Source organism: Sminthopsis crassicaudata, chromosome 2, assembly GCF_048593235.1.
Source record: "Sminthopsis crassicaudata isolate SCR6 chromosome 2, ASM4859323v1, whole genome shotgun sequence".
NCBI classification, from domain to species: domain Eukaryota; kingdom Metazoa; phylum Chordata; class Mammalia; order Dasyuromorphia; family Dasyuridae; genus Sminthopsis; species Sminthopsis crassicaudata.
Genome location: NC_133618.1, coordinates 473982572 through 474009388, shown reverse-complemented (window position 1 = coordinate 474009388; position 26817 = coordinate 473982572).

Genomic DNA, 26817 nt, shown 5'->3' with positions numbered 1-26817 from the left:
TCATGCATTCTATAATTTTGTCAGGAATTGAAGCCAGCTTTACTGGACTATAGGTAACAGATTCTTTTTCTCTTTCTTCCTTCTTTCCTTTTCTTTTTAAAAGTAGGTCATTTTTCTATCACTAGTCTAATAGTAACTCCCTTGTTTTCTGTGATTTTTCAGATATTTCTGAAATCAACATAGTAATCACTAGCACTTTCCCTGCTAGCTCATGTGGAGCTGGGTGACAAATTTATAAATGGCAGATAAATAAATCTATTCTTACCATCTTACTCATCTTGGATTTTGATTCTTGATTAATCAATAAATTCTTTCTTTTTTTAGCTCAAAGATCATTCTCCTTGGCAGAGATAGAATATCCTAAACAAGAAAAGAATAGCTCTACCTTCTTGTTCTTGTCTATTACCATTGTCTCATCTATCTCGAGGACTCTATCTCTGGCTCTCTGGCTCTGCTTCTGTCTGTCTGTATGTCTTCTCTCTCTCTCTCTCTCTCTCTCTCCTCTCTCTCTCTCTCTCTCTCTCTCTCTCTCTGTCTCTCTCTCTCTCTCTCTCTCTCTCTCTGTCTCTGTCTCTGTCTCTCTCTCTCTGTCTCTGTCTCTGTCTCTCTCTGTCTCTGTCTCTGTCTCTGTCTCTCTCTCTCTCTGTCTCTGTCTCTGTCTCTGTCTCTCTCTGTCTCTGTCTCTCTCTTCCTCTGTCTCTCTCTCTGTCTCTCTGTCTCTCTGTCTCTCTCTCTCTCTCTCTCCCCCCCCCCCTCTCTCTCTCTCTCTCTCTCTCTCTCTCTCTCTCTCACACACACACACACACACACACACACACACACACACACACACACACACATTCCCTTCTCATAGAGCCCCTGTTTGACATAAAACACTTGATATACACATGAGGAAAACAAGTAGAGAAAGGTTGACTTTGAAGTGATTGGGGTCCAAAGGTCTAATAATGGAGTCCTGAGATCTAGGGAGGGATTGGGGTGAAATTCTGGCTTAAGTCTCTCATGGCAGCAGGTGTAGAATCCTATCCTAGCCTTGCCCCAGAGCAAACAACACAATCCTGATGGGCTTTTCTCCCCTCATGTGTATTAGGGCTCTAAGTGTCATAGATTTAGAGCAGGAAAAGATCTTGGAGGCCATTGAGTCCAACCTCTTAATGCCAGTCTCTACTTCATGTCTGGATCACTACTATTGCTACTATTGCTCCTCCTCTTCCTCCCTGAAAGTAAGGATATGAGATCCTTACTTTTATATACAAGGGGCAATTAGACATTCTCATTTGACAGAGGAAGGGAAAAAAGCTCAAAGGGATATTAATCAGACAGGAGTAGAAGTCCTGTCTCCCATGATCAGACTGAATAAAAACCTTTAACTTGGCCCCTCAGAAAAGTCCTCTCTCCTTTCTCTTCTCTCCTGTTAAGGACGGCTATCTCAAATCAAGGTGGGCTCAAGTGATCAATTCTGTAGACTAATACCTCTCTCAATGGGCTCCTTCTGTCAGTGGGTTCTGTCTGGAATTGGGTAGGAGGAGGCAATTTGATGAAGGTGTGTCTGTTAATGGTATCCTCTGAAGGCCTCTCACTATCCTTCCTCTATGCTCATCCTCTCTCCAACCTTAATTGGATTATCCCTTCCTATTCAACACTCTTTGAAAGGAGACCTTTTTGGTGGATCTACAGACCTGGTTACTTGCCTTTTTAGGAAGGAGGAAGTGGCTCCAGAAAGATGGAAGGAGTATAATAAGAAGGAAGCCCCCTTTAAAGAGTCACCAAAAAAAAATCTGGATAGGTTTGGGAGGGTCTTGGATGAAGCACCAGCCCCTACCCAAGGGGTGAGTCTAGGACTCAGCCTGGTCCTCCAGGGAGCATGATGCAATATAGGCCCACTCCCACCCCCCTTCCTGGGCCTCCCTCTTCACTTGCACTCTAACCCCAGCTGAGCCCTCAGGGACTGGTTTAGCCTGCCTCCCACAGTGATCCAGGGGCTAGTTATTGAGGAGGGTGTGGATTGCTACCAGGGTCAGTGCAGGCCCAGGCCTGGGTGGTGGTGAGGAAGGTTCTGCCCCCTTCTTCCCTCTGGACAGTGAACCTCACCCTTGGGGTTTTTCTTCCCTCCCACAGGCCCTGCAAATTAGCCTAGCCAGAACTGCCAGGTAGGCTGGCAAGCAGGCCTGGGGCTGGGGGAGGAGGCCAGACTGGTTTGTTTTATTGCAGTCAAACTGAAGCCTCATTAATGATTAACCTCAGGCCCCTACCTTGACCTTTCTCTCCACTTGAGTCAATAGACTTTCTGGGCATTTGTCAATAGACTGAAGCTAACGGGGCAGGGGCTTCTGCTCTTTTTTCCTCTCCAGCTACCAGAGAAAGCAGGGCACTTTCCCCTCAGGCTATTATAACCCCTGTTCCCCCCAGCCCATTCCTGCAGCCTCCAGCCCAGCCTAGCCCAATCTCTACAGTCCCAATTGAGAGTCTCCAGTCTCTAATCCACAGCTTCCAGTCTGGACCCGGTCCTGAAATTCCTGACCTAAACTTTAGCCTAGTCCCTGCAATTCTCTAACCTGTCTAGCCTCCAGCCCAAACTAGTTTCTAGAACAGACTAGCCTCCGGATTGACCCCCTGCAGCCTCCAGCCCAGCTTTCTACTGCCCCCAATTTAGCCCTGGAACCACCCTCACTCAGGCCTCCCCAGGATAGCATGCTTGGAATCTCCCCAAGTAGGGCTATGTCTCCAGAGATCCTGAGCAAAAGTTTAAGAATTAGGACCTCAGGAAATGTTTGTCTCCTGGCTGAAGTGGGGCCACTCTGGGGCTCATTGGCTAGAAGCTCCCTTGGGGGAGTCAAGAAAGCGTTGAGACCCTCGGCCTGAGTTGAGAATGTCTTCCTCTGGTACTTCCTCCTCCTGCCCAGTGTATCCCCTTTACCTTCTCTGACTCTTCTCTGATCACTGGTGGCTATGTTTTTGGGACAACCCTGGAGTTGGGCGGTCTTTTGGCAGTGAAAGAATCTACGCAATTCAGTCAAATTTCTGCCAGGCTTATTCCCTTGGGGTCGTCCCAGACTGGAAGGATAGAAGTGATTAGTGAACACCAGTAGAACTTCCTCCCACAATCCCATGCAACTTCCAGAAAACTCCTAGTTTCCTTAGAAGTAGAGACTGTTTCATTTTTTGAGATTTCTGTGCCCAGCACCAACCCAGGGCCTCTCACATGGTAGGTAGGCCCTTAATAAATGCTTGCTGAGTGATTCCTCCATATTCACGGCTCCTCATAGGACATGTGCTCAGGACCAATTTAATAGTTCGGGGGGAAAAAAACATTTAAATGCTAGTTGTTGTTAAAATTGTTATCAAAGAGGACCATGATATTTGGGAGATGATGCCATGACATGTAAGTGAATTGGAGTTAAGTGAGGGAGGGCTGTGCAAGATCACCTGCTTCACTTTCTCCTCCAGAGCCATCTGGGTCCAGTGGCAAGATATAGATCAGGATTATGAGAGATGGCCCTGGAGGCAATGGGAGATCTTGGTCTATTTAAACTAAGGTCCTCAACCAGTCTCAGTTTAACTGAGGCTGCATCCATTCAATGATTAAGGCTAGGTAGCAATTGAGGCAAAAAAATTGTGAAAAGCACTATTTTCCCCAGTTACATGTAAAACAATTTTTTTACATTGGTTTTTAGAATTTTGAGTTCCAGATTCTCTCCTTTACTCCTCACATCCTCTCCTATTGAGAAGGTCCATGTGAAGTTTGTGAAACATTTCCATAAAAGTTATGTTACAAAAAACCACATTCCTCCCTACCCCCCCAAAAGATAAAAGACATAGTTCTTGCTCTCAAGTGCTGTGCAGTCTATTCAAATGAGCACTGATTACAGAGAGTGGCAAACCTTCTTTTCTGTCTCTCCTTCCTCATCACACACAGGCTCCTAGATGATGTCTAAGGTTCCCTCCAGTCCTAGTTTCTATTTGATCAATGTGCACTTGCTAAAACTTGTCTTCAGACAGACAGGGAGGTTGAGGGTAAGTCATATGATAATACCTTTAGAGCTAGAAGGGCTAGCAAGTCCACTTTGCATGTTTGACAAATGAGGGAGGTTAATATTCTTTGCCCAAAGTCACATATGTGGGAAAGTGACAAACTCAAAATCCAAAGGCAGGTTTTCTGCCCTCAAATCAGAGAAGTCTTTTTATCATATCACCAAGGTGAAATGCTAGGAAGAGGAATTGGGATTTTTATACTGTGGGCACTAGGACCAGGATAAGACGTGTGCCGAGGCCTGTTTTAGGAAGATTAAACCTCACCCATTCACATATACCCTACATAGAGATTTACATGCATGTTTCATGAATAATCTAAATTGTTGATTGTGACAAGGATGTATTAAACATCTATGAGGTGCCAATTCTGTACAAGGAATATAGTATTGGAAGAAGAAACTGAGATTTCACTTCCAGATAAAGAAAATCCGTCTACTAATTTAGGTCAGCACTTTTTCTGAAATGTACAGTCTATCTTATAGAGAATTGATTCTGAGCAACTGAAGCAGCTAGGTGGTGCATTGGTAAGATAATAAAATAACACCTATCTTCCAGAATTGTTGTACAGATAAACTGAGATAAATTGTATATGTTTAGCTCAGTTCCTGGCACATAGTAAGCACTTGATAAATTCTTGTTCCTTCCCTGCCTCACTCCCTCCTTCAAAAGATTTGTCCAAGAACAATAAGCCAGTCTGTATCAAAGTTCAGACTTGCTCCCAGATATTCAGGTGCTATATCCATTACTGTATTTGGAGGTAAAAAGACAAAAATGATCAGCTGCTACTTTTGTAGAGTTTATGCAACATATAAAAATGTAAATTCAAGGTAATTTGGGAGAAGAAGGCATTAATAGCTAGGGAAATCAGAAAAAAACTTCATGTAAAAAGTGACATTTGAGCTGAATTTTGCAAGAAACTCAGGCTTTTTCCCCCCTTCCAGTTATTTTCTCCAGTTACATGTTAAACAATTTTTATATTGGTTTTTAAAATTTTGAGTTCCAGATTCTCTCCCTTACTTTTCACACCCCCTCCCATTGAGAAGATCCATGTAAAGTTTGTGAAATATTTATGTAAGAGTTACATTGCAAAAGAAAACATAGATTCCCCCCAAAAAAATTCTCAAAAAAAGAAAGTAAAAACTAAAAGCATGTTTCAGTCTGTATTCAGTTTTTTCTCTGATATGGATTACATTTTTATCATAAAATCATAAATCCTTCAGAGCAGTACTGGATCATTGTATTGCTAAGTCATTCACAGCTGATCATCCCACAACTTTGTTATTGCTATGTACACAGTACATTTCACTTTGCATTAGCTCACGGAGGACTTTATAATTTTTTCCAATAACATCCTGCTTATCATTTCTCACAGAACAAAAATATTCCTTCACAATCATATATACAACCTATTCAGCGATTCCCCAATTGATGGGCATCCCTCTAATCTCCGATTCCCTAACCTGAGAAAAGATGTGCTATAAACATTTTTATACAAATAAGTCTGAAATTCAGGATTCTTAAGAAGGGAAGTTTAGGATGGTTCATTCCAGAAGCAGGAAAGACAGTACAAAGAGTGGAACTGGGAGATAGAGTTTCACAAGAGAAATAGATAAAGGCAATTTGGTTGTACCATAGAGTATGTGAAGGGGAGTCATATAGACAAAGTTTGGGAAAGTAGACTTGAGCCAGGTCATCAAGACCTTTATAAATCAGACAAATTAATCTTAATTTTTAATCTAGGGACATTAGGGAGTCAATGGAGTTTTTTAAGCTGGGAAGAAGATCCCTTTGGCTGATGAATGGAAGATGGAATGGAATGGAAAACAATTAGATATCCATTCTTTTGAGGTAGGGAGAGCAATTAGGAAGCTGGTGCAGAAATCCTGGCAAGAGGTAATGAACTATTTTAGGTGGTTCTATGAGAGTATCCTCACACAGAAACAGCCCAACGTGAGAGGTATGAAAGTAGAATGCCAAGAATTGGCTATATATTGGGCATGTGAGAAAGGGAAAGTTAGAGTGTGAAATCATAGGGTCATAGATTCATGTCTGGCAGGGATAATAGAACCCCCCTCTCATTTTACGGATTAAGAACCAGAGCCCAGAAAAATAAAGTGAGGATGGCTTCAATTTTCATATCTGGCTGACTGAAAGAATGATGGTACTCTGGATAAAAGTAAGCATGTTAGGAAGAAGGGTGATGAGTTTAGGAGAAATTACAGAATATTTCTTTTGAGTTTGAGCTGCCTATAGAACTTCCAGTTCCAAATTTCCAATAAGTTGTCCAAATCACTGGAGCTCTGGAGAGAGACTAAAACTTGATCAATCAATCATTCAGTGAGTATTTATTAAGTGCCTACCGTGTGCTAAAAATTGTGTTAGTCTTCCATGGGAGAAAATGCCTTGAAGATCATGGATCTACACTGTCTGCTTCTGGCCAGAGATGCATTTATCTGTTCCCTTTCTCTCCATCCCTATTGCCCATGTACTCTGCTATGGGTCAGAGGAACCTGGACCATTCATTCAGTCTTCCTGCTTTTCTCCAAATCATCTGGGCCCACAGAGAGACGGAGGTGACTCTGCATCCCTCTGGGAAGGGAAGGAGAGGAAGGAGTGTCTCTGCTAGTGAAAACATGTACTTTCTCAAGGAGCTTAAGGCTGAGGGTAATGCTCATCTCCATACAAAAGTCTCAGACACAGTGAATCAGGGCTTCTTAGTCCCAGATTCTCAGAGTGAAACTGCTCCTTCCCACTGCTCCTTGGCCTCTGACCACAGCAGGGTTCATGGAAGGTTTCTTCTCACCAAGCCACGGGAGCCATCCTGCTCCTGTTACCTGGCCCACGGTCAGCAAAGCGGACCCTGACACATCTGAGGCCTCAGTAGCCTGGCTATGTCAGACAGAAATGGATCGAGGGTTTTGAGGGTCACGGCTTCAAGCCTCTGGAGGGATATCAGTTCTGCCACAGATGGAGCTTAAGGGACAGACCTTAACCTTGTCCCCCAGGCAGGTGCACATCCTGTCTTTCTTCCACACAGATACACAGTTTCACATGCACAGATTCAGAGAGGCCTAAAAAAGTCTTTCACAGACACCTTTGAACCCTCAAATGCACACATGCATACTTACGTACAGAACTAGACACACTCCCTTTCTCATACAGATACACACTTTGTTCACAGATAAAGATAGCCCACTCTCTGGCGCAGAGAAATCCTCCCTTCTGCCCATCTGCATGCTATACACAAAAATACAATCTCTCACACGCACACTCATCCTATACTATACAAAGGCAGAACTTCCCTTTCTCCTTCTCTCTCAGTGTCCCACACAGCGATATGTCAGAGACTCTGACATACACTTTCACACAAATACTTTCTCTCAGGCAGAGAAGTGCCAGCTAATCTGGGCCCCTGCCTCTGGCCCCATGTGGTCACAATGACCTCAAGTGCCCCACATTTGGAGGAGGGGGCCATGCCGGAGGAGGTTCCAGGGAAGCCTCCTATCTCCTCCCCTCCCTGCCTTCCTAGTCCGGACTTGGCTGCTTGTCCCCTATCTGTTTGCCCAGCGCCCTGGGGGAGCCAGGCTTTCCAGAGTGGCTGACTCAGCAGCGGCTCCATCCACTGAGGTCTCTCTCACCTCCCTCCCCAGCCAGGACCTTTGGGCCAGGCAGGAGGCTCTTCCTTGCCCAGCCCTGCCTGGTTCTTGCCTTTCTTCCTGTCTCATGTTTGCCTTTTTTTTTTTTTTTTTTTTTTTTTTTTTTTTTTTTTTTTTTTAGGACTCTTGGCCCCTGTCTTTAACTGCTGCTGTCTGACTCTGTCCTTTTTCCTTTCCCCATCTCTCTCCCTCTAGTTGCTTTCTGTGCCTCTTGGTCTTTGACCCTTGGCTAAAAGGTTTTTGAGTTCAGATCTCGGGAGCCCCATCCTGCCCTGAGGAAAGTACCAGGCAACGACTGTTGAAGAGTCCCTGAGTGCACACAGCACACAATCTGCCCCCTGCTCTGTGCCCACACTCCCAGGCACGTACACTCGCATACACATGTGACACGCCCTCTCTGGCAGGTGGGGGAGGGTGGAGGACGGAGGGAGAGGCTGAGTGGGTCCTGTGGACAACTCTATGCTGAAGTCAGTGTCGAGGCAGACTTGGGCATCTCTGCTCTCGGTTCCCATTTCAGGCATCGTGCCCCTGCCTCGGCTCTTTGCTCCACAAGTGGCCACATGGCTTTGTTCTGGCTTCAGCAGGCCTGTAAACCACCTCCTCCTGGGCAGGGCTCCCGGGCAGTTTCTGCAAACTCATCTTCTCTCCCCGGCCCCCGCCCCCTCTTCCTGATGGGGTGGAATGGGGTGAGCAGAGAAGGCTGTTCCTTAGGGAACATAGCATGCAAACACACACACGTACATGCAAATACCCAGGGACACAGACACACGGATACATGCCCACAAGCACAAACACAGCTAGGGTGGCAGAACAAACGGGAGGTCAGACCAGTCCAGACCCCAGCGCTTCCTCCTGGGGCACGAGGCTGACAGGGGCCCAGCGGCCCTAAATCTCTCCCGAGGGGGGGAGACCATCAAGCGGTCTGCTTTCACCCTGGCCCCCTCAGGTCCGAGGAACCTGCCTTCCTGAGCCTCTCTGGCCAGTGCATTTGCTTCAGGGAGCAGAAGCTGAAGCTGTCTATCTCTGTCCACCCTAAGTGACCTGGGGCAGGGAAATGGTCCTTTGTCCAACATCTAGCAGGAGGCACATTTCCTCTCTGCAGTGACCTAGTGACCACAACTCACTTCGGTCTGCTCCGCTGATCTGCACTGCTGCAAGGCACATCCCTTCCTGCCGGGTCTCCCCAGGTCTCATCCATTTCCCAGCTCTCCCTTTAAAGGCTGGATTCTTTGGGAATGGACAGCTCTCTGTCCTGGAGTGGCTATAACTAACGGTCCTTTGGACAGATTTTGATGGACCTCCTCATCCTCCCCTTCACAAAGGCATTTTGTACAAGGTACAAGAATTTCTAGTTACATATTGACCTGCACCCTCTTGGTCATCTTAGAAGCCAGCTGCCCCATTTTACAGATGACAAAATGAAAGGATTTGCCCAGGTTTACAGCTAATGAATATCTGAGGCAAGATTTGGATAGTCTTCCTTGATTCCATTTCACAGAGCTGATTAAAAAGATACAAGAGGCTTTGAGACAGGTGAATGAATGTTTCTCTGGGCCGTTAGCAACAGACTTTGATACCACACTCTACTTCAAACTCAGATTATAGAGCACAGCACCTTTATCCCCTATACAGTTGTGTTGGTGGGAAAGTTTTGTTTGCGTTCTGGGGCTCTGAGGACCCAACCCTGCAGATCCTGGGCCGATCTTGGCCCCGGTGGGCCCCAGCCCAGAGCCATTAGCTTCCTGGGAGTTGGCTGGAAGAATGCCCAGTCCTAGATCTGCCTCTTACTTCCCCCTCAGAGGCACCTCTTCTCCTTTGGGGTAGGCTGTGGTGGGGCGCCTGATACTCCACGAGACTCCAGCATGTGGGAAGTGGGGGGAGGCGGGTCACTACCACAGCTGGCCTCTGACCTTAAGGTTGTCTGAGCCTTCCTCTCTGGCTTCCCCAAGGCCATCCTTCCACAGGACTCATCAAGATTTCCTCGCTAAAGACTTATTGAGTCAGGAAGGCTGAAAGTTTCAAGTATTTTATGTAAAACAGGAGACAGGGATGATTAGGACTTTACAGAGCTGAGACTGGAGGAAGGAACCTTTAGAGGTCATCTAGTTCAACCCCTTTATTTCACAAATTAGGAACCTGAGGAACAGAGTAGTTAAGTGAATTGCCCATGGTCACTCATAAGGTTGAGCTTGGACTTAAGCTTGGTTCCTCTGTCTCTCCAAACAGAGCTTTTCCCTTTTGTAACAACCTTACTTAATGACTGACCACCTGCCTTAGAGGCAGCCTGAGTATCAATAAGACAAGCCTTCACTCTTGAGCCTAGACTCAACTCTACTAACTTACTTTTTTAAAAATTTATTTTATTTTTTTTAGGCATTTGGGGTTAAGTGACTTACCCAGGAATCGAGAGCAGAGATGCCCGAATCTGCCTTGTCATTGGCTTTGACATGGAGTTGTCCATAGGGCCCACTCAGATTCGAATCCTGCCTCAGACACTCATTAGCTATGTGAACCTGAGCAAATCCTTTCATTTTCCTCACCTGTAAAGTGAGGGAACTGGATTTTAGATGAGCAGGAGGGTACTGGTCAGAGATGTAACTAGAAATTCTTGCACCTGGGACAAATTCATTTGTTGAAGGGGAATGTGAGGAGGTCCATCAAAAAGTGTCCAAAGAACAGTTATAATCAGTCCAGACTATTCCCCAAAGAGTCCAGCCTGTAAAGGGAGATGGGTATCCTACATGAGGCCAGATTTGGTCTTGCTGACTTCCTTTGGACTTCCTGACTTCAAGGTCAGTGCTCCTTCCACTGTGCCACTTAGGCTACTTTTGATATGGAGAATGTCTTTTTGTTTCTCTGAACTTCTTTCCCCTTCTGCAAAATGGTTATAACATGTGTTCTCTTCTCGGCTTCCTTTACATAGAAGGGTCAGAGGACTTGAGGTCTGTAACAGTGCTTTGAAAAACACTAGAGGATGCTGAATACTCTCCTCCCATCTTCTCCACCTTATGATGGGGATGATTTATTCATAAGGATCTCTTATTAAAAATCACTTTCCACATGATAAAAGTGAAAATATGTCTAGAAGAACTGCACATGTTTAACCTACATTGAATTACTTGCTGTCTAGGTGAGAGGGAAGAAAGGGAGAAAAATTTGAAACACAAGGTTTTGCAAGGGTGAATGTTGAAAACTATATTTTGAAAATTAAAGGCTATTATTAAAAATGGAATAAAATAAGCATTTCTATAACAGTATAATAAAAAGATGATTGCACATTAAACAGCCAATCTATCATGTACAACTTATTATTTATTTTAAATATATAATAAAGTTATCATGTAAAAAATAAAAAGACTTCATTTAAAGAACTGTGGCTTAATGGATTCTTTCTGTAGGAGATCTAGAGAATTACTGGTGGCATTGATAAGGTTGATAATAAAGATGACTCATATTTATATGGTGTTTTGAGATTTGTTTTACATAAATCATATCATTTGATCCCTACAATAACCCTTAAGAGGTAGGTGATATAATCATCTTTATTCCCATTTTATAGACACGCAGATTGAGGTTCCACAAGGTTCTACAAAGTGGCTACGAAGAGCTTCAAGAGAAGGGCTTGTTTTGGGGTAATCTAAGTTTCCCAGGCCTCCTATTTTAGACCATGGGATTAGAGTCTCCACTATTTCTCCCAAAAGTGACTGAGATTCCTACTTTCTCAGTCACCTGGAGTTTTGAGATCTCTATCTCAAACTCATTGAGAGCCCACCTTTTATAGGAATTTCTCTTGGATGAAAAATTTGATGAAACAGTCTTTGGACCTGTCACGAATGGTGGTTCATCTACTTCTGCTTGCATTCTGTCCATAGCTAAAATTCATTTAACTTTCTGTTTGGGGTGTGATTGCTAAAGTCTTGTGGGTAAGGAGCCTCCACATAACTCACATTTCTTCACTGCATTGTCTGACAAATTGTTTTCCTCAAAACAGCCTTGTAAGGTAGGTAGTGTGAACATTACCCTCATTTTATAGATGAAAAATATCTGTAGGCTGAGAGCAGTTAAGTGATTTGCTCAAGATTGCAAAGCCAGTGGGTGTGGGAGCTGGGGCTTGAACCCAAGTTTTCCATTCCCCCAAATCAGTGTTTTCTCTGACCATGTTTCCTCAGGACCCTAAGAATAGGGGCAGAGCCTTGAGGCACCCTTTCCCTGGGGGTAGATATGAGGTAGTTTCCTGGGTCAGAGGTTCTTTGGAAATAACTGATTCATTTTAGTCACTTAACTACATCAGAGCATGAATACATCTTGGCCTGAGCTAATGTGCCCAGCTTTGGAAGGTGCCTCCCTGACTGCCTGAGAACTCCCAACATTACTAGTCTCTTCTGAGCTACAGATGGGTCAGGTCAGAGCTAATGGACACATCAGTGTTTCCCAGGACTCCCCAGTAAGGCAGTGCTCCATCTACTCACAATGAGGCCACAGGCCACCCTGCCATAATCTTTTGCTGTCAGATCCACAAGGTCAGGCAGGATCTGAAGAGGCCTTGGTGGAGCGGAAAGAATACTGGGTCCTGTCAAGAGCTCCTGCTTAGGTATTAATATCGTGTGTCACTTTCAGTCAATCACTTCTCCATTTGGGCCCTCACTTTTCCTATTTTTAAAATGAGGGGCTTAACCATCTATTCTCTGAGATTTGTACTAACTCTGATGTTCTATGGTCCCGCTTCCGTGGAAACATCAGTATTCAGGATGAGGTTGGTCATCTGTTCCTGCCCTAGGGAATCGCCAAGGTCAATGTTTTTTGTTGAGTTTCAGACTGTTCAAATAGATATTCCTCTATTGGGGAAGGTTGGGGGGGGGAATCCAACTGAAGATTCCAGTTAATCTCTATCTGTGCAACCTGCCTGTGTGGACACAACCTCAGTATCTACTGTGAAATACTCTGCTTGAGATTAAATCTCCCTCTAGTTGCCTCCAGTCCCTGCCCCCACACACACCTGTCTTCACCACCCAGGGCTCAGATACCCGATGGGAAATTCATCACTGACTTTTCAGAGGAGTGATTAAAAAGCTGCAGCAACTATTAAAATTGAAACTCTTGAAACACCTCTCTGTGGCCCAGAGCCACACTCACAGAATGGGGGTGGGAAGTTGTGAGCTTGGTGGAAAAAATAGTCTGCCCTAGCTGAAATCTTCCCTTGATGAGCTGAGTCATTCTCTAGTAGTTAGCAGAAGTCCAGGCTTTTAGCGCCCATTCGGCCCCATCCATAGCAAACGTGACTCAGCCACAGGACAGTGGAGCTGAGAGTCCAATCAACTCCTTCTGGAAAAGAAAAGCTGAAGAATACTTCCCTTTGGATACTGATGACTGCTTCTCGTAGCCCCTTTTGTTAATGAGCCAGGACTGAAGAGTTCTGGAACCTACTGCCAGGATGGAGCCTCGATTCTTTTGTGCACTGCTTGGTATTAGTCAAAGGAAAAATACCTCTCTTCAGTAGGAATAGGGAACGATTGGGGCCTGGTGCCTCGTCTGAATTTGTTCATTGGGCAGCTGTGGTGTAATGTGGTAGACATTGAATTCACTCATTCCACCAAACATCTCTTAGGGTTATGGTCTAATACACCGTGTTCGGCTCTGGAATACACTTGCACAGCTCAGCCTCACTTAAATCCAAGTTACACTCAAGTCAAGACATTATTCTCAAGTTGTCCTTGATTCTCATGGAGAACGAAATAGCACCCCCACAAATAAAGACAGTATGAATCCTCTCAAGAGCTGACAATTTTAAGAGGCAACAGAACAGAGGAGGGTGAACTAGCTTTGGAATCAAAGAATACAGGTTTGAATCCTGCTCTTGACTTACAATCTTCGGCAAGTCATTTCCTCTTTGACCTTCAGTTTTCTCATCTATAAAATGAACATCTTGGACCTGATGACCTTAAAGGTTCCTTTCCATTTTTAAATCAATGATCTTATGATGGGGAAAAGGCAAATATGCAGATAACCATGATGAAAGGAAGATGGAATGAATATGATGGGGAGATCCAGGGATAACTGCTATGAGAAATTTGAGGAGGGAAAGAACACTTTCATTTCGGGGTGTGGAGAAGACTTCAAAGAAGACCTGCCGCCCAAGCTGCTGGAAAGAAGGCAAAAATGTTCATTACTACAGATGTGGTGGGCAGAGGGGAAGGTATCTTTTTCAGAGTTGGGGTGGGTAGGGTGAGAGCAGGGGATAGTGAATGACCTAGTTTGGCAGAAAAGTTAAACCTATGAACACTGGAATGACGTGAGAGAAAAATGAGTAGAGTGAAGCCAGACTGAGGAGAGTCTTCAATGATAGAAGTAGGTGTAAGCAACAGTCTGTGCATTAAGAAGAGGCCCTTGGCAGGATCTGAGGGAAGGATGACCATATTAGCTCAAACTAGAGATTAAAAAAGAAACGACGACCTGACTTTGAGTTCTGACTCTGCCATATTCTAGCAAGTCCCAGCCCTTCCTTTGGTCTCAGTTTTTTTTTCATTGGCTTCTTTCTCAGAACCGTTGTTAAGATAACATGAAAGTGCTTTGTGCACAGGAGGGAGATGATCACTATTATTTGTGCTCACTCACTTCTGTTTCCTTTCTCCCCTTGTCTGATTCCAAGGTTCAAATGGGAATGGAAGAGGAATAAAAATGCTCACTTTTCCCCATACCTCTCTACCTTGAGACAGTTTGGCCCCAAGAACAAACTGGAAAGGGGATTTAGGAAAGATTGGTTGATTTTGCATCTAAAATGGGTTAAGGCTTTGTTGGACACATGCTCTCAGGACCCAGAATTTATCCAAATTCTCTGGTACAACTAGCTTCATGGTGAGATAGTATGATACAGAAAAATAAGTCAGGAGAGGTGGGTTTAAAGTACCAAGTACCAGGTGCCCCTGGAACTCACTAGCTGTGAGGCTTGATCCTGTTTAAATCACTTAACCATTCTGAAGAGACTCAGGAAACTGAACCTCAGTTCTTTGCAATTGCCTACTATATTTTTGGCAATTAATAAATGCTTGTTAGTTAATTGAATGTAATATATATGCACATACATGAACAATAATCTCTGATATTTATGTGGCTTTTTAAAGTTTACAAAGTGGTTTATAACAACATCTCATCTGATCCTATAATAACCCTGTGAGATAATTGCTCTAGGCATCATTGTCCCCACTTACAGATGAGAAAACAGCTTCAGAGAGTGAAGTGATTTGCCTATGATCACAGAGCTGGTATTGTTAAGATTTGAACCCAGATATAACTTACTCCAAGTCCAGCATTCATTCAACTATACACGCACTGTACCATCAAAGAGGCAGCTGGTGCTTTAATAAATTAAGCTAGATTCTGGGTTCTGAGAAAGGTAAAAATCAACCAGTCTTTTCTGACACCCTCCCCACTTTGCCCAGCCCTTGTACTTATCTGTACTGTGCTGAAGTGAGGGGGAATAAAAAGAGGGCTGGTGATTTCTTCTTTCCCCTGAATTCCGATAGCACTTAGAATCTGTATAACTTACTCAGCCCTGAGCAAATATGTACTTCTTGCCATGGCAACTTCAAGGACCAGAACTCTGCTCTCTTCCTTTAGGTACTCCTCAGGGCTGGAACAGGACTAGTTACAGAAGCTTGTTCCATAGCACCAAGTTACTTTTCAACAATTCAGCAATCACTTATTATGTGTCTATTACATGAAAGGCATGAAAGAAAGGAAACTCTGGAAGAATTGAGCAGAGTGGGAACTGGGAAGGGCTAAAAATGAATTGAATATGAGAAAAAAGGAAGGAGGGTCAAAGCCCGTGTGAATTCACTGTTGATCTTGGGTTTCCTTCATGGGTTGGGATTCTAGGAAAGACAGTATTTTGGGGGACAATCTTTCCTCCATCAATGGGAATGGGAATGTGGAAAGAGTTCCAAAGGTCATGGAATCCTAGGGGATTAGCCCTGGGATATATGAGAGGAAAAATTAGGCTCCCTAGGATATTGGTATCGGGGTTATAATCTCAGATGCCCAGCCCTATTTCAGGTCTGTTGGTTAGTTTCAATCAGCAAATTCCTTAGGTTTCTGACTCCTGCTTTAAGGGCTCTGTGGATAATCAGTTACCCTACCTGGTAGAAATCCCCAAGTTTGTTTCCTCAAGGTGAATATCTCGTACCTCTCTTGCATAAGCTGGGCAGAGTGACACAGCATCCTTCATGCAACTGACAAGCATGTACTAGAGGACTTGAGGAGACTCAGACAGAAACCCCCTATGAGTTTAGGTCATTATAACAAATATTCCAGAATAGAGGAGCAGTCTTGATTTAGGCAACCAGCCCTAAATACTTTAATAGACTTTTAATTAATTTTATGAGCATTAATTATCTCTACTTCTTATACCTCCCACGTAATTGAAAGGAAAAAAAATAAAGCTTGACAACAAATAGGAATAGTCCAGCAAAAAAAAAATTCCCATGTTGAACATGACCAAAAATTTCTGCTTCACTTTGCATCCTAAGCCCATTGCCCTTTCTTGGCAGCAAGTTGCTGGGTGGTACTCTTCATCTTTAGCTCTCTGGACTCACAATGGGCACAAGGACCTAGACAGAATGGAATGAACTTTAAGGAAGAAAAGATGATTGCTAAGGGATGATGGTAGATGGAGGTGGTTTTTTTTTAAAGAAAACAATTAATTTTAATTTAAAAATATTAAAAACCCAAGACTTTGTTGGAATAAATGTTACATGACATTCTTTAACATTAAACTCTGAACAAACTCGAGAGGTTTTATTCAAGTCTAAAATGAAATAGATATGTGACAATTTAAAACACAGATAAAAGTTAGCATGAAGCAAAGCTTAAAATAGCTAAAGCAACTAAAGCAAATAAAGTGAAAATCAACAATATCATAATCTACATTTTAAATATAATTTAATTTCATTTTTAAAGAAAAAAATCAAAAATCCATTTTGCTTCAGTAAAACAGCTTCAGTAACTTATTAGAAAAACTTGTGAATATTTAGGAGCAGCATAGAGTGCTGGCCCTGAAGGAGGGATGACCTGAGTTCAAATTCAGCCTCTTCAGATACTTAATATTGCCTAACTGTGTGATCCTGGACAAGTCACTTAACCCCAACAAAACTTAAGCCTCAACAAAAAACAACAACAACAAAAACCCACAACTTGTGAATGTTGATTATCAGTTTCTTTTTACACTACCATCTGTCCATTTCCCCCACCCAATCCCTAATAAAGAATCCTCATTCTCCCTTAAATATGATTTTTCAATCTCCATAAGTCAAATTCTTAGATGGAGGTTCTAAAAGCAACATTGGGGATTAAGGAGTATGCCTCCTATTTCTTATCTTTGTATGTTGAGAGGTCAGAATTGGTCATAATTCTATAGTCTCTTGAAGTTACTTTTTTTTTTAATAGTCTTGTTACTGCATATATTTTTCTACTTCTTTACTCTTCATCGCATGAGTTTTCACTGGAATCATCACTTCATAATTCTATTAGATTCATAGATCATAAATGTTTAAAAAATTATTTCCCAATGAGTGGGGAATATCCCCTTAGTTTCCAGTTTGAGCTACTATGAAGAAATGCTATAAATACTAATATATATACTCAGGTCCTTTTCTTCTTTCTCTAAACTCTTTTGGGGATCTAGGCCTAATAGTTATTATGGTAGATTCAAAGAGTATGTAGAGTTTAATGATTTTTTAGTCACCAATTTGAGTGGCCTTTTGGCCTTTTTCAATCTATTGCTTTCTTAAAATTTGTCTCAATTTCTATTTGTCTATCTCCAGCCATTTCTGCCTTTTTCTCTCTTTGTGTCTATTCAGTTGCTCTCCTGAACTGGCTTTTATAGGCATGCTATGGGTTAACAGAGACCCCACCTCCATTCCCAAACTATCCCATTGCCAATTTCCCTAAAGCAACATCTGCCAATGTTTGGGAAATTAGGGGGGAGGGCATCCCCGGGGAGTGGAGAAGGGTTTTGTGTTCAAAAGTCATCTTGAAATTTTCAAAATATTTTTATGTTTTGCAAAACAAAAGCTCAAAATTGAAAAAAAAAAAACCAACACAGTCTTTGTGGGAAATGAGTCAGATAGTAATAAAAATGTGTTTTTCTGAGGCTAAGGGGATTATTTTATATTTTGTGGCTTACAGATATAAAAGGAAGGCCCTCCACTCTTGTGCCCTAGGCTAGGGGAATGCTTATTGCTGGATAGATTCCCTTTGGCCTAAGGAACACAGGGTCCCCACAACTGCCTGCTAGGGCCCTCTGAAATGGACTCTTTTTCTCTTGTTCTCCTTTGAAGATGAAGTGGATTTACCCTGCTCAGAGGCTATTGGACCTTGGAGGAGCGGGAAGGAAACCATGGAGACTGAGGGAGGAGGCTCCTGACCTGGGAAGCTCTTCCTGGTAGATGGAGAAGTTTTTCCTAACATCAGCCTGAGCTGATGACACTAATTTTCTTCCTTTCTCTTCTCATCCTCCTGCAGTTTTTCAGACTTCTTTTCTATTTTCTTTTTTTCTCTCTCTGTTTCTATCTCTCTCTATCCCCTGCCCCCATCCTCCCCCCACAGCCTCCCTCCAATCCCCTGGGAAGGCAGGCAGACTTCTGGTGCCTTCTACTACCCCAGTGTTTCTTTCCTCCTTTCCATACTCTGCCAAGGTTAGCAAAACGCTTCCTTCTTCTATGTCCCTGAAGAGGCAAACTTCCTGTGTGGTTTTCCTATAAGAGAAAGAGATTAGGATAGAACCTCTTCATAAGTTTGTTTCTAGCACAAAGGGTGGCACCCAAGGGCCCTCCACTTCTGGATCAAGTGGTGTGAGCATAAAGGGAGCAGGTATGAATGAGCATCTCCACCCCAGTGAAGGAAGCCAAAGCATCTCCCTGTCCATAAAGCTTCCTTAGCCCCCCTACTCTCCAGGATCTGCTGCTACAAAGAAGAGAGAATATTTGCAGACCTAACATGAGCCTGGGATCAGTCCTTTGCCCCAGGATCTTGAACAAGAGTTCGAAGAATCAAAACCACAGAATCCCCAAGTTAGAAGGGGCATACATAAAAAAGAACTCTCCCAACAAAATATGTAATAAGTCATCTAGTCTTTGTTTGAAGAACTCCAGTGAGGTTTCCAAGGCAACCACTCCACTTTTGGACAGCTCTCTTTATTTGTTCATAAGTTTTTCCTAACATCAAACCTGAATTTGCAACTTCTAATCATTGCTTCTAGTTTCCTCTTATGAAACCAACTAAAACGAATCTACCATGTGGTAGCCCTTTAAATACTTGAAGACAGCTAGTACATTCTGTTTGAACTATCTTTTCTCAAGGTTAAACACTCCTAGGACCTTCAACTAATCTTTGAGTACCTGGGGTAGCCACAGCCTGTGGAACACTCATGGAGATGAACTGAATTTCCCCTGGCCACTTCAGGTTCACATGCTAATTATGAACGCTTTTGGGGTGACAATCCATTGGTCCCTATGACAGGAGTAGGGGAGAGGTAGTTCAAGGATTGTCCACTGAAGTAGGAAGGGCCACCCACTCAGAAAACTCTAAAGGGAAAGACAACTCTCCCTTTCCTTCTCTCCTTTTCTTCCCACCTTCCAAGTATATCTGGGCCTCCAGGCTTTTCTCTTGTACTGCCCATGAAGAGGAAAAGGGCTTTCTTTCTCCTAGGAGCCACCAGAGCTGTTTGTAAGTGCATGTGCTCATCAGTGTGCTTCTTAAACTGGATTTCAAGGCTCTGCTTATGTCTTCTGCTCTGTGTTTCTTTCACTGACAGTGATCTGAGATAGGATCTATCTTTTAGGGTTATCCTAAAATGGTTCCTGTCTTGGCAGCCTCAAGAATTCAAGAGTTCAGAGGTTTCTCAGTCGGTGCTAACTGACAGCAGGTGAAGTTTTATGAAACTTCTACACTTCTCAGAGAATAATCTGTGATCAGCTCAAACCATAAAAGACTTGTTAAAAAGATGTGGACACTGAGGAAGATATTGAATAGTATAAAGCCATGGTGAAAATGAAGTGCCTCTTGATACTTTAAGTATTTATATCCCAGTTTAAATCTTTGTAGATGAGAGTTTATGAGTTTTTTATGCTTTAAGCATTTCTTTTGCATTTAAGAATATAAACAGCTGTCCTACGCCTGATATATTCTGCATAGTGAATACCTCTTAGAAAAGATCCTTTTAATCTCCTTTGGAGTAATACACATAAGCCAAGTTTAAACTTTGTTTCAGGGAGTATGATGAGCAAGGCACCACAAAAAAGTGCCTGAGGCCAGGCTCCCCAAGAACCAGAACCAGTTTATGTACCTCCAAGGCTAGGGTGCCTTAACAGGAGAAAGCACATTAGTTCTCCAGGCTAGACTCATATATATTGAAGTTAAGACCTTTCATTATACTAATTGCTTTCCTGTGGGATGTCTCCAGCTTACCAAATTTTTTTCCTCCTCAAATGTGATACCGAGAATTGAGCACAGTATTCTAGAAGAGGCCTGATCTGGACAAAGAGCCCAAATAGACTCTAATTTCCTTATTTCTGATTCCCTCATTGTAGACTAAGAATTTCTTGGCATTTAGTAGGCACTTAACACTTGCTTATTGATTAATTGTTTGTCATATCACAAGGCTGATTAATATTGCTTGCAACCCATATAGTAACACTCAGATCTTTTTTGGTTGAACTGCTACCTAGCCATGCTTCTCACGCCTTGTACATACACATACCTATGCATATATATGTGTGTTTATGTAGATATGCACACACATGTAAATATACATTATATATGTATATGATTTTTATTAATATTATATATGATTCCTTGCAACATAATTCATATATGTACATATTGAAATAAACTTTACATTTAACTCCATTCAATTTAATCTGATTGGTGTGAGGTGAGATTGCCAACTTCACAAATAAATTAAAGCATAACTTTCCCTCTATACTGTATGGGTATGAACACTGGTACTTTGTGAGAAGGACAATTGACAATCCCTGATTCCACTGACTCTGGGGACTGCCTCTGAGGAGGTTGCCTGGCTGGGATTCTTCAGGACAAATTTTGTGTTGGACCAGAAGTATTAAGAAGAGACTACTTTTGGCCCTTTCTTTGGACTCTTCATTGCTTTTCATCTTTCAGAGGATAGATGAGATCAGAGTAGAGTAGATCAGTGGGGTATGTGTGTATGCATAGGTTTCCTAAAGCAGAAGTAGATGAGAGTTAAATGAGCCTATGTTGCTATCCCGGGAAACCCTGAGAGAATACTTCCCATGGAAATATCGAGGGCTTTGACTGGTGGAATTTTTGCTGACTTATATGGCATATATGTGTGCTTATTCAGGTCATTTGAAAAAGTTCTTCATAAGAACATAGGATTGTTTACCTCTCAGATTTGTGGTGGAGGAAGGAATTGGTGACCAAAAAAGATCTAGAAATCATTATTGATCACAAAATAAATAATTCTGATTATATTAAGTTAAAAAGGTTTTGTACAAACAAAATTAATGCAGACAAGATTAGAAGGGAAGCAATGAAACTGGGAAAACATTTTTACAATCAAAGGTTCTGATAAAGGCCTCATTTCCAAAATATATAGAAAATTGACTCAAATGTATAAGAATTCAAGCCATTCTCCAATTGATAAATGGTCAAAGGATATGAACAGTTTTCAGATGAAAAAATTGAAACTATTTGTAGCCACACGAAAAGATGCTCCAAATCACTATTGATCAGAGAAACGTGTTTTTTTATTAAAGCTTTTTTTTTTTAAACATATGTGTGGACAATTCTTCAACATTAACCCTTGCAAAATCTTGTGTTCCAATCCCCCCCTTTCCTCACCCTCTCCCCTACATGGCAAGTAGTCTAATATATGTTAAACATGATAGAAACATATGTTACATTCAACATATGCATACATATTTATACAATTATCTTGCCATACAAGAAAAATGAAATCACCCCAGAAAAAAAAGAGAGAAGCAAAATAAAATACAAGCAAACAACAACAGAAAGAATGAGAATGCTATGCTGTGGCCCACTCTCAGTTCCCACAGGCTTCTTTCTCTGGTTGTAGATGATTCTCTTCATCACTGAACAGTTGGAACTGATTTGGTTCATCTCATTGTTGAAGAGAGCCACGTCCATCAGAATTGATCATCATAAAGTATTCTTGTTGCCGTGTATGATGATTTTCTGATCCTGCTCATTTCACTCAGCATCAGTTCATGTAAGTCTCTCCAGGCCTTTCTGAAATCATTCTGCTGCTCATTTCTTATAGGACAATAATACTCCATAACATTCATACACCACAATTTATTCAGCCATTCTCCAATAGATGAGCATCCACTCAGTTTCCAGTTTCTGACTACTACAAAAAGGGTTGCCACAAACATTTTCAGCATATCAAATTAGGAAAAGTAATATTGACTTGTGACCTCAAATAAGTCTTTTAGCCACTCTGGCTCATGTACCTCAACTATGATGAGAGGATTAGTCTTTAAGGCCTCTAAGAATCCTAAGTCTAGGATCTCGTGATCCCTCCTAAGTATAAATGGATGTTCTAACTCTTTTTTGAGAAGCTTCCCCCTGCCCTTGGTAATGAGGCACAAGGCAACAGGCTTTTTACTCTAGTAGACAGGGATCCACAAGTACCACGGTGTCATTCAATAACCAGGATTTCTGTAAATCAGCTGAATGGATTTAGGGCTTAGTCTGTGGCAAATAAATACTGTAAAGCTAATTAATCTTCTTTAGCTCTTTCCCCTCTGCATCCTGGGAACTAAACCCATGGCCAGGACAGACCTCATGAGTCCTGAGTTCTAGTCAGTAATCATTTATTAAGTGCCAACTATGTATCAAGCACTGTGCTAAGTGCTGGGAATAGAAAAAGAAGCAAACTATAGTTCCTACCCTCAAGGAACTTACAATGTAATCAGGGACACAAAAAGAAAACAAATATGTGCAAACATACATATGGGATAAATATTGTTGTTGCTGTTGTTGTGTTTTGCTCATGTTTCATGACCTCATTTGGTGTTTTCTTGGCAAAGTACTGGAATAGTTTGCCATTTCCTTCTTCAGCTTGTTTGACAGAACAGGAAACTGAAGCAAACAGGGTTAAGTCATTTGTCCAGGGTCATGGAATTAGTAAATGTTTGAGATGGTATTTGAATTCAGGTCTTCCTGCTTCCATGACCATTGCTCTATCCACCCAGCTGTCCTCAGGATAAATGGAAATAATTTTAAAGGGAAGGCATTAGAATGAAAAGGGACGGAGAAAGGCTTTTTATAGAGGATGGGATTTTATTGGGGAGCTAGGGAAGGCAGGAGGTAGAAATGATATTGTGTTTATTGAGGAGGAAGGTGACACGGGAGGATTTATGCTATAGTAGCTGAATAGAGGACTTATTGGAAGAAATATGAAGCAGGCAGGCCCACTGAAGGCTACTGAAAGAGCACAAGTTCGAGATAAGGAGTGGCCATAGTGTCAGGGAGAAAAAGGGGAGAATTCATCAGATATTACCAAAGTGAAACCTGGTCTTGGCCACAGACTGGATAAGGGAGGTGAAGATAATGAGAAGTTGAGGATACCCCATCTAGGTTGTGAACCTGAAGGACTGGGAGGAAAATGTCTCTTAGAGTTATAGGGAAATCAGGAGAATTCAGTACTGGACATGTATAAACACTTGCTAACCCAGATGCCCACCGTAATAATTGTATGGGAAATGGTATAGATGGCCATAATTATAGTTGGATGGGTGCCATGGTACTACGGATCCTGACAGCAAGATTCTTATAATATTTAACACCGAATTAATATTCTCCCAAAGAATAAGGAATGGCACAGAAGGGGCAGTCCAGGAAGCAGTTATCACTGACCTTTCCACACAGAATTATCCTTACTAAATATTTCATGCACACACACACGCACACACACACACTACCACCATCAGCAGGAAAGTAAATTTAGGAAGACCAGACCCTAAGAACTTCATTACTTTGCTATGAAAGTTCTCATTTAACTTTCTTACTCTCCCTCTTATTAGCATATTTATTGCCACATAATCACATAAGAATCAGTTTAGCAAGCATCAACTCTGAGGCTCAGGTTCTCTCTATTTATTATAAAAGCAACCATAGAGTGGAAGAGAATCTGATGCCCTCATTAGGCAATCATTGCTGCCTTCTACTTCCACAGTTTAATCACCTTCTCTCTGTGTGTCAACCGGATTTATCAGGGAAGACTTCCTGGAGAAGGGAAATTTTGAAAAAAAAAATTTAAGAGGGTTTTTTTTTCTCAGTGATAAAATTTAGCAATAGGAAACATAAAGAAAAGTATAATTCTATATGCTTTAGGATGTCCTCATCAAATTGTCCATAATTATCACTCATTACACCAATAGGCTCTGAAAGTTTATCAGTGATGAAGGAAAGATTTACATACATCCTTTACATATGTCCTCTCTGAAAGATCTATAATGAGGTATTAGTAAGTCACAACTGCACAGAAATGGCTTAACAATCTCACAGCTTGTATTAATTTTAGTATCAGAATGCCTGGCAATTAGTAGGTGCATAATATACATGCTTATTGATTAGTGAATGTGTTTCTCTAATAAATATTTAGAAAAGGATAGCCTTTTGTTGAAATAAACAAAGGAAATATTAAGACAAAAAAAAAGAAAACAAAACAAAAGACAGGCTTGGAAAAGTTGTCAAAGAGGGGTGTTTACTTAGAAAAGTTTGCTTTAAATAATAATAATAATGATTGTTGATATGTATACAGTGTTTTTAAGATTTGCAAGACACTTTATATAATCTCACTTGATTCTCATTACACTGCCCCCAGTGTTATTTCTATTTTACAAAAGAAAAAACTTGAGATTTAGGTACTTGTTCAGGATCTTGCAGCTCCTAAGCATCTAAGGCAGGATTTGAAATCAATTCTTCTCCATCTCAAGTCTATATAGTAGACTGTCCAGGTTATATATAAAGAACTGATTTATTCCCTAAGATATTTGGGGCTTCAAGGATGTTTGGACTCTGAAACCCAAGAATGACATCGTTTCTCCTCTACTTTTGCAAAGAACCATGTAGACTGGCAATGGGAAAAGATCCTAGATGACACTCCCAGCAGACACTTAGGAATGACCCAGCCAGACGGAATACATGAAAGAGATATTTGCAATTTCCCTAATTATCTCTGTCCCTCTGCGAGGCAGTAAATTGCCAATTCATAATGTTATTACAGCAATATTGGTAATTAGCACTGGCCACTAGGCAAACATAATAAGGCACGCTCTCCATGTTTATCCATGGTCCCTCCGCCTTCAAGCATGTGCCTTCATGTAAGGACCTCAAAGTCTGTTTTCTGGTTTGAATATCTACACAGACTCCCCTTCAGGTTCTTTGGACTAAATAGGTTTTTTGTTTTTGTTTTTCCTAGGAAGTTTTCTGTGTTTGGAGAAAAAGATGGGGTGGAGAGTCCTGCAGTTAGGGAAATAACAGCCAGTTTGGTAGCAGTAGCCCTCTGGCTCACTTTCACGGTTCAGATTGTGCTAATGATTCCCTCAGGACAAGTCCCCAGCTTACCAGACCAAAGGGCACCTGTAGAGGTTAATGCTGGTTTTGCAGGTGACAACCACTCTTGGATATCTCCCTGCTGTCTCCTGACTCATGATTAGAGCAGGCCCTATTGTGCTATGGTGCTCCTCCCAGCAGTTTAAAAGTACAGATGAAAACAATAAGACACAGGGCTAAGAAAGAAAACCCATGTTTCACACATCTTCTGCCTCCAATTTTCAGTCTTCTTATACAAAAACCAGAACTGGACAATCATGAAAATGATTACCATTTGCATTCTCCAGGCTGTGTTCTCCTTCCTGAGCAGGCCCAAAGCTTCTGCCCCCAGGTACCATTCAGAGCCAGAACCACTGTGGTGCCCTTCTAATTGGTCTTTTGAGGACCCAGCTCCCAAGGGGTCTTACTCCAGAGGCACCCTCCCCTTACCTATAGATTCACTGAGTGTCTTAAATAATATCTCCTTATTCTGTAAATAGAAAAATGAACCTTGGAACAGTGAAAGAATTTGTCTGGGACCCCCTGGCTACTATATGGCAGGCTGAACTCCAACACAGTTTTCTTCTTCAAGTTCAGTAGGCTTTCTATGAGATTGTAAGCTCCTTGAAGGCAGAGAGTACCTTTTGCCTCTTTTTGTGTCCCCAGAATTTAACACAGTGCCTGGTACATAATTGGTGCTTAATAAACGTTTATGGATTGATCTTTCCCCTGGACCATAATTTATCCCACCTGCCTTGACAGCCTTCAAGGATGTTTAGAATTCCCATTGTGGTCACCTGGTCTTTTGGTTGTCAAAACTAGATATAAACATCAGCTGCTATATGACCTAAACCCCAGCACATGGTAATGGTATCACAGAGCTGGAAGGAAGGCCATCAAGTCAATGTCTTTATTTTACAGATGAGGAAATTGAGGATTATATAATTAAGCACCTTATGCCAGTGTACAAGACAGCAAAAGTCAGGACCAAGACCAGATTGCATGTTTATACTTTACTATGGAGTTGGGGAGGGAATCTGTTCACCCACCTCCCTTCCCCCCACCCCCAGCTTAAGGGTAGAAAAGAATCCCAGGACAGCTACTCTGAATTAATCCATGGCCTCTTAGAGCAATCCTTTTCTTTCCTCAAATGTAAACTCAAATTGTACTTTTTTTTTCATGAAGCTGAATACTCTTAGTCTTTAGTGCTCTCTCCTTCCAATTTCCAGAGCATTGATTTTATGTACCCCTGACCTGTCATTTAACATAGCCTCTCCAAATTGTGAGTCCAATCTCCTGAAGTGATAATAATGATAGAGGGAATTATATAGTGTTGTTAGGGTTCACAAGGCACTTTACACATAATTTGCCATTCATCACAACTCTAGAAAGTATATTCTAAAAGAGCTATTATTTTAAAGTTGAAAAATGAAAGTTCAAGGAGTTCTGAGACTTGTTTGGTCACACAGAAACATATGTTTTTAGACTTTGAGACTGGGACTCTTGGCCCCTTTCAAGATGGCCTTGCAAATAGACT